Source organism: Pan paniscus, chromosome 8 (assembly GCF_029289425.2).
Source record: "Pan paniscus chromosome 8, NHGRI_mPanPan1-v2.0_pri, whole genome shotgun sequence".
NCBI lineage: Eukaryota > Metazoa > Chordata > Mammalia > Primates > Hominidae > Pan > Pan paniscus.
The window spans coordinates 12,759,060-12,772,068 of NC_073257.2; positions in this window are offsets into that span (position 1 = coordinate 12,759,060).

Consider the following 13,009-nt stretch of genomic DNA (forward strand, 5'->3'; position numbering starts at 1 on the left):
TTAGAAGCTTTTTAGGTGCTGCTGGAAGTCTTCCATTTAATTTGTTTCTAAAACTGGCTTTTTCCAATTGTGTGTACAAATGAATTATTTTAGGTATTTCAAAAGACTTCCATTTTTGGTCATTGTTGTTTATGATCATCCTTGGTTAGGTAGGTCCCCTTTCCTAGATATCTATAATGTATGTAAAACCTGCTGGTATTTAATAGGAGTTTGCCACAAATGAAAAATCAGGCCCACATTTCAAAAATAGAAAAGTAACTGCAATTTTTAAAAGCATACAATGTACAAAGAGATCACAAATGCCTAACGGCAAATCCGTTGACCTGAACCTCTGCTGTGAGAGGGGCAGAAAAAGTTTGACCCAAATCCCTTGTCCTGAGACACAGGTGGAAAAAATTTCTCCACAGAGCTCTTTACCTGAATCTTCTATCCAAAGACAGAGAGCAAAGCCCTTACTCTTAAAATAAAGAGTTTGAAAAACAGCCTAAATAAGTCAGGACTTTCAACCAAAGAGTGGTGTTACCAAAATGCTAGGGGTTTGATCTAGGTCCTGCTGCTTCTGCCCACAAAGCCCATCATTGAGGCAAGCATGGCCAGGGAAGAAGGATTTAATTGGTGCTGCAGCTGAGGAGACGGGAGAGCAGTCTCAAATCCATCTCCCTGACGGACTAAAATTAGGGGTTTATATAGCAGGGAAGAAATGTAACTACATGCAGGAAAACAGGAACTAGGGAGGGATAAGGAAGAGGAGTCAGTCAACAGGCAGCAGGTGGGTGGTTAGGCAGTCATGGCGGGTGAGGGGTTTGGCCTCTCATTGTCCAGATGTGGTGACCTGGTGAGTTTGAGCTCCTTGATACCATCCGGGAGGCCTGATAGTTGGTGCCCTGAGAAAGAAACTTGGGTAAGACAAATGTAAGTTTCTCAAGTTTTAAGACTGGGAATGTCAATTTCTATGTTTATTCTAAAGAAACCACGAACAGCAATTCTATGGGACAACTGGGCTAGTTTCAGTGGGAGGCCCAATTTCAGGAGAACTCACCCAAAACACCTGGTGGGACTTCTGAAGACAGAGTTTGTGCTGGTACCAAGTGCCGCTTTCAGAGAGAAACACCGTGTGGTCAGGGGAAGACACTCTAAATCCTGCAGACTATACCAGATAGTCAACCTAAAAGGAAGAATCCGAGGCAAAGTTAATATAAGTAGGCAGTTTATTTGGGCCAAGCTTGAGGATTGCAGCTGGGAGCAGAGATTCAAGTTGCCCTGAGTACATGCTCTGATAATATATGCTCTGAGAAGCAGCAGTTACAAGTGGGGTTTTTTAAAAATTTTTTTGTTGTTGATTTTGAGATGGAGTCTCACTCTGTCACCCAGGCTAGAGTACAGTGGCGCAATCTCGGCTCACTGAAACCTCCAATTCCTGGGTTCAAGCAATTCTCCTGACTCAGCCTCCCAGGTAGCTGGGATTACAGGCACATGCCACTATGCCTGGCTAACTTTTGTATTTTTAGTAGAGATAGGGTTTCATCATGTTGGCCAAGCTGGTCTTGAACTCCTGACCTCAGGTGATCCGCCCAACTCGGCCTCCCAAAGTGCTGGGATTACAGGTGGGAGCCACCGCGCCCGGCCACAAGTGGGTTTTCAAAGGCAAAAGAAGAGGATGAGGAGTGGGCTGACAGCAAGTGGACTGTCAGGAATTCCTGTCGGTTTACGGAAACAACAGTGCCGAGTGATTGGCTGTACATTATCAAGCTATAGGATGCCAGTAACAGCATCTGGTGTGGCATCATTAGGTTGACTCATACCTGTAGGGTTCAGGGCATGGGGTATGGAGTCCAGCGGATGTCACTAGGTTGATTCATAACTGGAGGGTACATGGCATGGGGTACGGTGTCCAGTGGATGTCACTAGGTTGACTCATAACTGTAGGGTACAGGGCATGGGGTACAGCATCTGGTGCATGTCACTAGGTTGACTCATAACTGTAGGGTACAGGGTATGGGGTAAGGTGTCTGGTGCTGTTACTAGGTTGACTCACAGCTGTAGGGTACAGGGTATGGGGTACGGTGTCCAGTGTATGTCACTAGGTTGACTCATAACTGTAGGGTACAGGGTATGGGGTACAGTGTCCGGTGCATGTTACTAGGTTGACTCACAGCTGTAGGGTACAGGGCAGGGGATACGGTGTCCAGGGTATGTCACTAGGTTGACTCATAACTATAGGGTATGGGGTAAGGTGTCTGGTGCATGTTACTAGGTTGACTCACAGCTGTAGGGTAGAGGGCAGGGGGTACGGTGTCCAGTGTATGTCACTAGGTTGACTCATAACTGTAGGGTACAGGGCATGGGGTATGGCATCTGGTGCATGTTACTAGGTTGACTCACAGCTGTAGGGTACAGGGCATGGGGTAAGGTGTCTGGTGCATGTCACTAGGTTGATTCATAACTGGAAGGTACAGGGCATGGGGTAAGGTGTCTGGTGCATGTCACTAGGTTGATTCATAACTGGAAGGTACAGGGCATGGGGTACAGTGTCTGATGTGGTATCACTACGTTGATTCATAGCTACTTGTAGCAGCAGCAAGCAGTTTCAAGAGATGCACACATAAGGTCAAGGGGTGTATGTGATGTGACTGCTGCCTGATTTTACTGTCTCTCTGGACCTGATAGTTTAAAAGGATTCATACTCCTGAGATAAAAGTTCTTTTCTCAGCCATATGTAGAAAGCTGAAACTGGATCTCTTCCTTACACCTTATACAAAAATTAATTCAAGATGGATTAAAGACTTAAATTTAGACCTAAAACCATAAAAACCCTAGAAGAAAACCTAGGCAATATCATTCAGGATATAGGCATGGGCAAGGACTTCATGTCTAAAACACCAAAAGCAATGGCAACAAAACCCAAAAATGATAAATGAGATCTAATTAAACTAAAGAGCTTCTGCACAGCAAAAGAAACTACCATCAGAGTGAACAGGCAACCTACAGAATAGGAGAAAATTTTTGCAATCTACTCATCTGACAAAGGGCTAATATCCAGAATCTACAAAGAACTCAAACAAACTTACAAGAAAAAAACAACCCCATCAACAAGTGGGCAAAGGATATGAGCAGACACTTCTCAAAAGAAGACATTTATGCAGCCAAAAGACACATGAAAAAATGCTCATCATCACTGGCCATCAGAGAAATGCAAATCAAAACCACAATGAGATACCATCTCACACCAGTTAGAATGGCAATCATTAAAACGTCAGGAAACAACAGGTGCTGGAGAGGATGTGGAGAAATAGGAACACTTTTACACTGTTGGTGGGACTGTAAACTAGTTCAACCACTGTGGAAGACAGTGTGGTGATTCCTCAGGGATCTAGAACTAGAAATATCATTTGCCCAGCCATCCCATTACTGGGTATATACCCAAAGGATTATAAATCATGCTGCTATAAAGACACATGTACACGTATGTTCATTGTGGCACTATTCACAATAGCAAAGACTTGGAACCAACCCAAATGTCCATGAATGACAGACTGGATTAAGAAAATGTGGCACATATACACCATGGAATACTATGCAGCCATAAAAAATGATGACTTCATGTCCTTTGTAGGGACATGGATGAAGCTGGAAACCATCATTCTCAGCAAACCATCGCAAGGACAAAAAACCAAACACCGCATGTCCTCACTCATAGGTGGGAATTGAACAATGAGAACACTTGGACACAGGAAGGGGAACATCACATACTGGGGCCTGTTGTGGGGTGGGGGGAGCAGGGAGGGATAGCATTAGGAGATATACCTAATGTAAATGACGAGTTAATGGGTGCAGCACACCAATATGGCACATGTATACATATGTAACAAACCTGCACCTTGTGCACATGTACCCTAGAATTTAAAGTATACATATAAAAAAAATTCTTTTCTCTCATTTCTATGGACAGGAATAATTTGTATTATCATAAGTTCTCTACAATGTATAGAGCTGTAAAGTAGCTCAAAGACAATAAAATGCAGAGATAACCTGGATGGCTGAGCTAGTCAGGACATCCAAATATATATATATTTTTGCCCATGTAAAAATCTTTCAAAGTATTTCCTGACAAGTTCAACAATTCAATAGTCCAAGGGATATGAACAAAACAGTCTACAGAAAGAGAAATAGAAACGGCTTTAAAGATATTTTTAAATACACTCACTTATGACAAGAGAAATGTAAATGAAAACCATCGTTTCTGACACGGGGTACTGGCAAACGCATAAAGGCACCTCTGAAAACCACCGTTTCTGACATGGGATACTGGAAAACACATAAAGGCACCTCTGAAAACCACCGTTTCTGACATGGGATACTGGAAAACGCATAAAGGCACCTCTGAAAACCACCGTTTCTGACATGGGGTACTGGAAAACACATAAAGGCACCTCTGAAAACCACCGTTTCTGACATGGGATACTGGAAAACGCATAAAGGCACCTCTGAAAACCACCGTTTCTGACATGGGATACTGGAAAACGCATAAAGGCACCTCTGAAAACCACCGTTTCTGACATGGGGTACTGGAAAACGCATAAAGGCACCTCTGAAAACCACCGTTTCTGACATGGGGTACTGGAAAACGCATAAAGGCACCTCTGAAAACCACCGTTTCTGACATGGGGTACTGGAAAACGCATAAAGGCACCTCTGAAAACCACCGTTTCTGACATGGGGTACTGGAAAACGCATAAAGGCACCTCTGAAAACCACCGTTTCTGACATGGGGTACTGGAAAACGCATAAAGGCACCTCTGAAAACCACCGTTTCTGACATGGGGTACTGGAAAACGCATAAAGGCACCTCTGAAAACCACCGTTTCTGACATGGGGTACTGGAAAACGCATAAAGGCACCTCTGAAAACCACCGTTTCTGACATGGGGTACTGGAAAACGCATAAAGGCACCTCTGAAAACCACCGTTTCTGACATGGGGTACTGGAAAACGCATAAAGGCACCTCTGAAAACCACCGTTTCTGACATGGGGTACTGGAAAACGCATAAAGGCACCTCTGAAAACCACCGTTTCTGACATGGGGTACTGGAAAACGCATAAAGGCACCTCTGAAAACCACCGTTTCTGACATGGGGTACTGGAAAACGCATAAAGGCACCTCTGAAAACCACCGTTTCTGACATGGGGTACTGGAAAACGCATAAAGGCACCTCTGAAAACCATCGTTTCTGACATGGGGTACTGGAAAACGCATAAAGGCACCTCTGAAAACCACCGTTTCTGACATGGGGTACTGGAAAACAGATAAAGGCACCACTGAAAACCACCGTTTCTGACATGGGATACTGGAAAACACATAAAGGCACCACTGAAAACCACCGTCTCTGACATGGGGTACTGGAAAACACATAAAGGCACCACTGAAAACCACCGTCTCTGACATGGGGTACTGGCAAACGCATAAAGGCACCACTGAAAACCACCGTCTCTGACATGGGGTACTGGAAAACGCATAAAGGCACCACTGAAAACCACCGTTTCTGACATGGGGTACTGGCAAACGCATAAAGGCACCACTGAAAACCACCGTTTCTGACATGGGATACTGGCAAACGCATAAAGGCACCACTGAAAACCACCGTTTCTGACATGGGGTACTGGAAAACGCGTAAAGGCACCTCTGAAAACCACCGTTTCTGACATGGGGTACTGGAAAACGCGTAAAGGCACCACTGAAAACCACCGTTTCTGACATGGGGTACTGGAAAACGCGTAAAGGCACCTCTGAAAACCACCGTTTCTGACATGGGGTACTGGAAAACGCGTAAAGGCACCTCTGAAAACCACCGTTTCTGACATGGGGTACTGGAAAACGCGTAAAGGCACCTCTGAAAACCACCGTTTCTGACATGGGGTACTGGAAAACGCGTAAAGGCACCTCTGAAAACCACCGTTTCTGACATGGGGTACTGGAAAACGCGTAAAGGCACCTCTGAAAACCACCGTTTCTGACATGGGGTACTGGAAAACGCGTAAAGGCACCTCTGAAAACCACCGTTTCTGACATGGGGTACTGGAAAACGCGTAAAGGCACCTCTGAAAACCACCGTTTCTGACATGGGGTACTGGAAAACGCGTAAAGGCACCTCTGAAAACCACCGTTTCTGACATGGGGTACTGGAAAACGCGTAAAGGCACCTCTGAAAACCACCGTTTCTGACATGGGGTACTGGAAAACGCGTAAAGGCACCTCTGAAAACCACCGTTTCTGACATGGGGTACTGGAAAACGCGTAAAGGCACCACTGAAAACCACCGTTTCTGACATGGGATACTGGAAAACACATAAAGGCACCACAATTTCTGTCAGTGAAGTGTTGCTGGTAAAAGTGAAAAATGAACGTGATGCCACCAAGGGACACTTTCTGGGAAAATCTGAGCAGATTACAGCATGTTGACTCTTTGGTGCTGCAATCCCACTTCTGGAAATCTGTCCATCAGATACGCTTGGCCAATTATGAAATACACTGTTATCATAACAAAAATTGATGATTCATAATAGCAGAAGACAGGAAAAAGGCTAAGTGCCCATTAATAGGGACTGCGGTGCAACCAAACAATGGAATACCAGGCTCCTTATAAAAGACAGTACTCAGGATGAACTTTAAAGAAAGCAAGGTACAGAAGACACAGTACATGTCCTTTCCGATTAGAATGAGGGGGTGGTAGGAATATACATTCGTGATTGGCTTGTATTCACATAAACACTGAAAAGACAGCAGCAACTGGTAAAAATGGTTCTCTCTCAAGATGAGCCGTGGGGGACCGGGGCACAGGAACAAGATTGCAAGCACGACTTCACCATGAACACCTTTTCATGGAGTGTCCACATTTGGACCACGTGGTCGGATTATCTACTTAAAACATTACATTTTGTGTATTAAAACAAAAAGATTTTTCTTAACAGCCCAGGCAGTAAATGTTGAGATGTTGACACCAGGTAATAGTGATATTTTTCTTTTTCTTCCTTTCCTAACTGTGCCATTACTAACCTCAGGGGCCGTGGTTTCTGCACACATGCTGTGGCGTCCACTTATGAAGGGGTGCTTCGTGTCCATGTACCTCCTCAAACCCTAGTCCCATCTCAAATTAAGTGCTTTAAACATAGCAGAAACTCGTTAAATGCCGGTGGCCTGACTGCTGTCCTTATTCTCCGAACATCAAGGAGCTATTGAAGGCACGATTGAGTTGAGTGGGCTGCAACCAGAACTGAACTTGGGTGGTGATGGGGAAGAAGCATCTCTCTATAGAAACGTAACCCCGTAAGTCATCCTTTTACATAATGTAGCAAAATACTTAACATGGTAATACCTAAATACTTGAGTTGATCTTTAAACCGATGGAGGGATTATTTACACCATAAAGGATCACAGGGTCTTTTAAAATTGCTCCTTCTCAAGTGTGTCTTCACTTATCTCGAAACATGGTGTTAGAAACTTGCAGCAGACCTGTTCATCTCTGTTGACAGGCTGTCAATCAGCATTAAGACAGAATAATTCTCAACTTTGGTGTTGAAAAAGAATTCTTATATTTTGGAGACCTCATTGTTGTTTCCAGGAAGTTAAAGCCCTGGATGACTGCCCTGTTCAGTATACCCAGCACCCTTCCTCCTAAATTAAGACAGGAGAGTTGTTGGCTGAGAAAGGGGGCAGATATGGGTGCTCCTGCCCCTGCCTCTACCTGCCATCATCCCATCAGGCTGGCAAGGATGTTGCATCGCACCTGAGTCCAGAGGCTAATCAGGACCAGCTGTTTGAAGGCAGGAAAAATATGTTTAAACAGAGGAAGCATCAGTGTGGTCATATTTTGGTTAGATCCATTTAAAGAACGCTGTATCTGTATGTGGGGAAAAATAAGAACTTCACCATCATCTACTCTTATCCCTCATCTTAGAGACAGAAAAGAATAATACGTGATCTGCGCTTTGTGGCTAAGCCAAGACACTGGTGTGACTGGAGAGGGTGGGCACCTCCCTCAGAGCTCATGCCTCAGAGCTGCCAGACTTGGGGAGCTGTGGGATCCTCAGCACCAGCAGTTGGGGTTCAAGTATTTGCTGGCTGAAGAAATGAACGAGGCAGAATTTGAAAAATTAAACTCCTTTGAGGGCTGTCTCCAGCTGTCATTTATTTCTGTAGGACCCACGGGCTAAGAATAGCCTTTATACTTTTAAACGGCAGAAAAAAGATCAATAGAATACTTCATGATGGGAAAATCATTGGAAATTCAATTGGTGTCTCCCAAAAAAGCTCCATGGGACTAGAGCCACAGTACTTATTGGGGGGCTTTCTATGGCTGCATTCACGCTACTGCTCAGAATCGAGAGTTGAGGTAGAAACCATATGGCCTGCAAAGCCTAGAATATTTTCTAGCTGGCCCTTTACAGAAAACGTTTGTTTTCCCTGTCTTGTAAGGTTAGCAGTGAGCTGGAGTTGACACCAAGCAAGGCCAGCATGCCTGTTACCTTCTGGAGCAACTGCCCATTAACGGCTAATGGCTTAATCTTAACCCACAGAATCCCTAAAACCCATTAATGTCACCCAAGCCCATCTTTGCAGTCCAATTCTACCTCCAGGAAACACAGAGCTGGTGGCTGATATGGGCAGCAGAGTGTCACCCGTCTTTGGTTTATGAGCCCCCCAAAATGATCCTCTGGCTTATGACAACCTGATGCAGCCCAGGAAATGCCTGCAACATGCCCACTAGCAGCTGGGAACCCCTCTGTGAGGAAGAGAACGTTTTACATTAAGAATCCCTTTGTTTTGCAGCAGAGACTACTCAGGTCACACATGTGTGGCCTCTCAGTTCTTTGAGCCATTTGAAGTTCCCTATCCTTGCTGGGAGGCTGAGCTCTCCATGGAAACCTGGTCCGATAGTGAGAGGCCTGAGGAGCAGACCCTCTGGAAACACCTTTTTACACCTGACCAAAGCAGCCAGTCATGGGCCAGTGATGCAACAAGGTCAACCGGTACATTCTGGCCCCTCAGAAAAGCAGCCCCCGGGAAGGTCAGGAGGAGGCTGCTGACTCCCTCTTCCCCTGCAGCCGCCCCAAGCACACCCAGGAGCCCTGCAGGTTTGGGTTCACCAGGTGCCAGCAGGTCCCACGATGCTGCATTTCTTACGAGCTCCTGGAGGATGCAGATGGTCCTGGTCAGAGGCTGCATTCTGAGTATCAGGAGCCATGGGGCAACGCTTCTGCGATTGAGGAAGGGGCATTTCTGGGGTGGGCAGAACAAAGGTCTTTGGCTGAGCTGGAGCATCCGCCTCCATCAGTGTTTTCCGGCAACTGTACTATCCACCGTCTTCCCTTCCCACAGCTGACCATGGCTTTGGAAAATGCTCTGAAACTTTCTTTTCAGAAGAGTTGACTCCCAACTCCACACTTAGGGGAAGTCAAGCCTACTTCTCAGAATTCAGAGAAGGCATAAAAAAGAATTCATTTCTAAAGGCCCTTTAGAAGTAACTTCAGGTCTGACAGCGGCCAGCTAATTTCTGGTCGCCTTCCAGGAATCTTCTGACTGCAAAAAAAAAAGTGTTTACCACCTGAACACAAACCCAGTTACGGATAGAAAAACATAGTCATTTAAATCGAATATAAGCATCTGGCCTCTGCCCATCATAATGGAGTAACACAGAAATCTATTTTCAAAAGGAAACTAAATATTATTGACCAAAACATGAATGGGGAGATCTCAGGGTGATACAGCTCTTGCCTGGATGGAATTTGTAATCAAGAGGATGAGACAGGATTGTAACTTGTGCCAATGTGAAAGGGTTTGCTCAGGTATCATTCATTTTGCTTAAATGCATGGGTAATTTCCAAAGTTCTTTGGAGCTGAATTTCACAATTTAATTTAGTGCAGGTCCTGGTGAGCCCACCTTGACTTATCTCACAGTACAATGCAGTGACGTGGCTACAATGCTGGGCAAGAGAAGCCAATGTCAACAGCCCAGGAGTGGCTGGGTCCTTACCAGGCTCCCAGGCATGCTTCATGGTGGGCCCTGGGCTGGGAGGAACAGCACCTTTGCCTGGTCCATGAGTATCTGGGTCAAACTCTCCTGTGGACACAGAAGGCCATGGCGACAGGCATTCCCAGGAAAAGAAAAGGGCAGCAGCTGAAATCGTCAGGTGGAGAAGGCAGTCATCCTTGCTCAGTCAACTCTAATCCGGCTGCCTCCTCCTCAGCTTCAGGGTGAACCTCTCCTAAGCTGTGTCTTTGGTATCTGATGGGTATTAGGTGCTGGTGAAAAAGCTGGAGGGTCCTTTGGGATATTACAGAAGCCCAATCTAGCCTTGTATTCAATATCTAGGCACTCTCACCCCTGAAGTTCTATGTTTCCAGATTTCTGAAAACATGGGAAAGCATGTGTGTGATGTCTGAGGTCCCCCTCAGCCTCTGGTGTAGGGTTAGGAGGGCTCTAAAGGGTGGCAGCTCCAATGTCCCAGTGGGGCCTGAAGTTGGTCCCTTCCCTTCCCAGCTCCCATCCATGATTTAGCCCAATCCCTTCCGTACCTAAGAGTACCGCACATGGATGCTCCACGCAGAGCCTCTGCTCCACTCCCAGGAAGTGGGATCTGCACAGTTGGGGCTGAATAGCTGTCTGTTAAAGAACAGACCTATGAAACAAGCATTCTGACATCATTTCCTACAGAAGCACATTTTTAAATAGCTCAGATTCTTGTCCCAGTACTGGAGCCTAGGTGTTGCTGGGGTTCCTGGGATGAAAAGGTCCCTAAAGGCGGGGTTCTCCTGCAGTTTAGCTCAGAGCAGAGACAGCAGGATGCACTGTCGTGGGGGTTATCTGTTCTGTGAGGCCAGGCTTGTGGCTCAGGATATTCCATGCATTCTCAAAAATTAGGACCCCTTTCCCTCCACTCTGTTCTATCCCAGACGTGCAGCAGCTGAAGAGTAGCCAGGCCCATCCCTGGACATCCACTTGGACCTGGCTACTTCTACACCTCCTGAAAAAGGGATAGCTCCCTGGGGCCCCCTGGGAGGGAAGCACACGCACTTCCAGGTGCTTCTCACACACTCTCCTGGAATAGGGCTGCAAAATATGTTTTCTGCCCAACTATGCTGTGTCAGCAAACTTCCTAAGGTTCTCAACCTTTCTGCCTCCTGCACCCTCCCTCCCCTGGTAGGGCTTCTAAGAAACACACCTGGGATCCTCATCTGAGTGAGCCAGCTGGTTTGTAGAAGTCATTTGCTAGAAGTCTTTGTAGTAGGTGTAGTAAAAAACTCAGGCCAGGCACGGCGGCTCATGCCTGTAATCGCAGCACTTTGGGAGGCCAAGGCGTGCGGATCACGAGGTTGAGAGATCAAGACTATCCTGGCCAACTTGGTGAAACCCCATCTCTACTAAAAATACAAAAATTAGCTGGGTGTGGTGGCGGGCACCTGTAGTCCCAGCTACTCGGAGGCTGAGGCAGAAAAGTCACTTGAACCCGGGAGGCGGAGGTTGCAGTGAGCCAAGATCGCGCCACTGCATTCCAGCCACGTAACCGAGCAAGAGTCTGCCTCAAAAAAATAAATAAAAAACTCAAGTCTCAGAGGCAGTGACAGAAGCCCTTTCTATTTCTACCTATTTCTGCCTTGAATGCCAGTTCTAGATGGGGCTGAACTTGCTACCGCGCCGTAGAGCTCAGGCACAAACTCACTGTGCCCACGAAAGTCCGAGTCCCATTTGGAGATGGGGTAAAGACAGGCGTGCGACCTGGGGAGTGCAGAGCAGAAACACCACTGGACCCCTAGAGCAAGCTGGGCAGGCCCATATTCCCAACACCCCACGATGCCCTCATCGCAGAATGACAAGCCACGTTAGCACTGGGGCCAACCCACATCACTTGCTAAGGTATCAGCTTGGTCTTGCCTGTTATTTTGTTCATAGAATTAACATAACAGACCAACAAACAGCAAGAGCTGCAACTGAGAGTATGCACTAGACTTGAGCCGCTTGTGCCTGCAATATGTTTTGCCAGAGGGATGTGACAATGACACCAGCCGACATTCTCATTCTACAAAGAAAACCTAGGGATTACAGGAGAGGTTGTATAGGATCTCAGCATGACTTTCTAGATTCTGGTAGAAAGAAATGTTGAGTATGTCAGTAGGGATCAGGAATTGCAAGTTCTACTGAGACAACAGTCAGAGCTGAGCATCGCAGCAAATGCGGCAGTTAGGAAATGACCCCTTGTGCTAAGCAACCTCTCCACAGAAGCAGTGTGACTGCTTCTGTCCAGGTGGACAGACCATTGTGAGTGCACTGACATGTTTCGTGGAGGATTCACAAGACAAAACGAGGACTGGCCAGCCAACAAAACTACTCCTGGTTGCATCCTAAGAACCCAGCCTTGTGCGAGGGGCCATGGAGAATGCAGAACACAACTTCACAGTAGCAAATCCTACACTCACCCCCCTGCGCTGGAACACTCACACACCGGCGCTGGAATGCACGCATGCACGGCCCAAAGAAGGCCCCACGGGAGCAGTTCTCCTGGTTACCTGGTTTGTACTTGACCGGTCACGGTGAGTACCTGTGAAGAAGCATCTCTCCCTCGCTATCTTCTGCTTCATCCGATGCAGCCCTGCAGGTCTCACACCAGCCGTTCACTTTCACACACCCAAAGCCTCATTCTCAGTCAGCGTGGGATTGTCCTGAAGGAAAGTTTGGGGTCAGGGGAGGCAAGTGAAATTCGAACACAAAGGCACTCAGATTACACCTGGTGCTATGTGTGAAGATTTTAGTTCCATTGATTTTTTTTTTTTTTGAGATAGGGTCTCGCTCTGTCGCCCAGGTTGGAGTGCAGTGGCGTGATCTCGGCTCACTGCAAGCTCCGCCTCCCGAGTTCATGCCATTCTCCTGCCTCAGCCTCCCGAGTAGCTGGGACTACAGGCACCCGCCACCATGCCCAGTTATTTATTTATTTTTTTTGTATTTTTAGTAGAGACAGG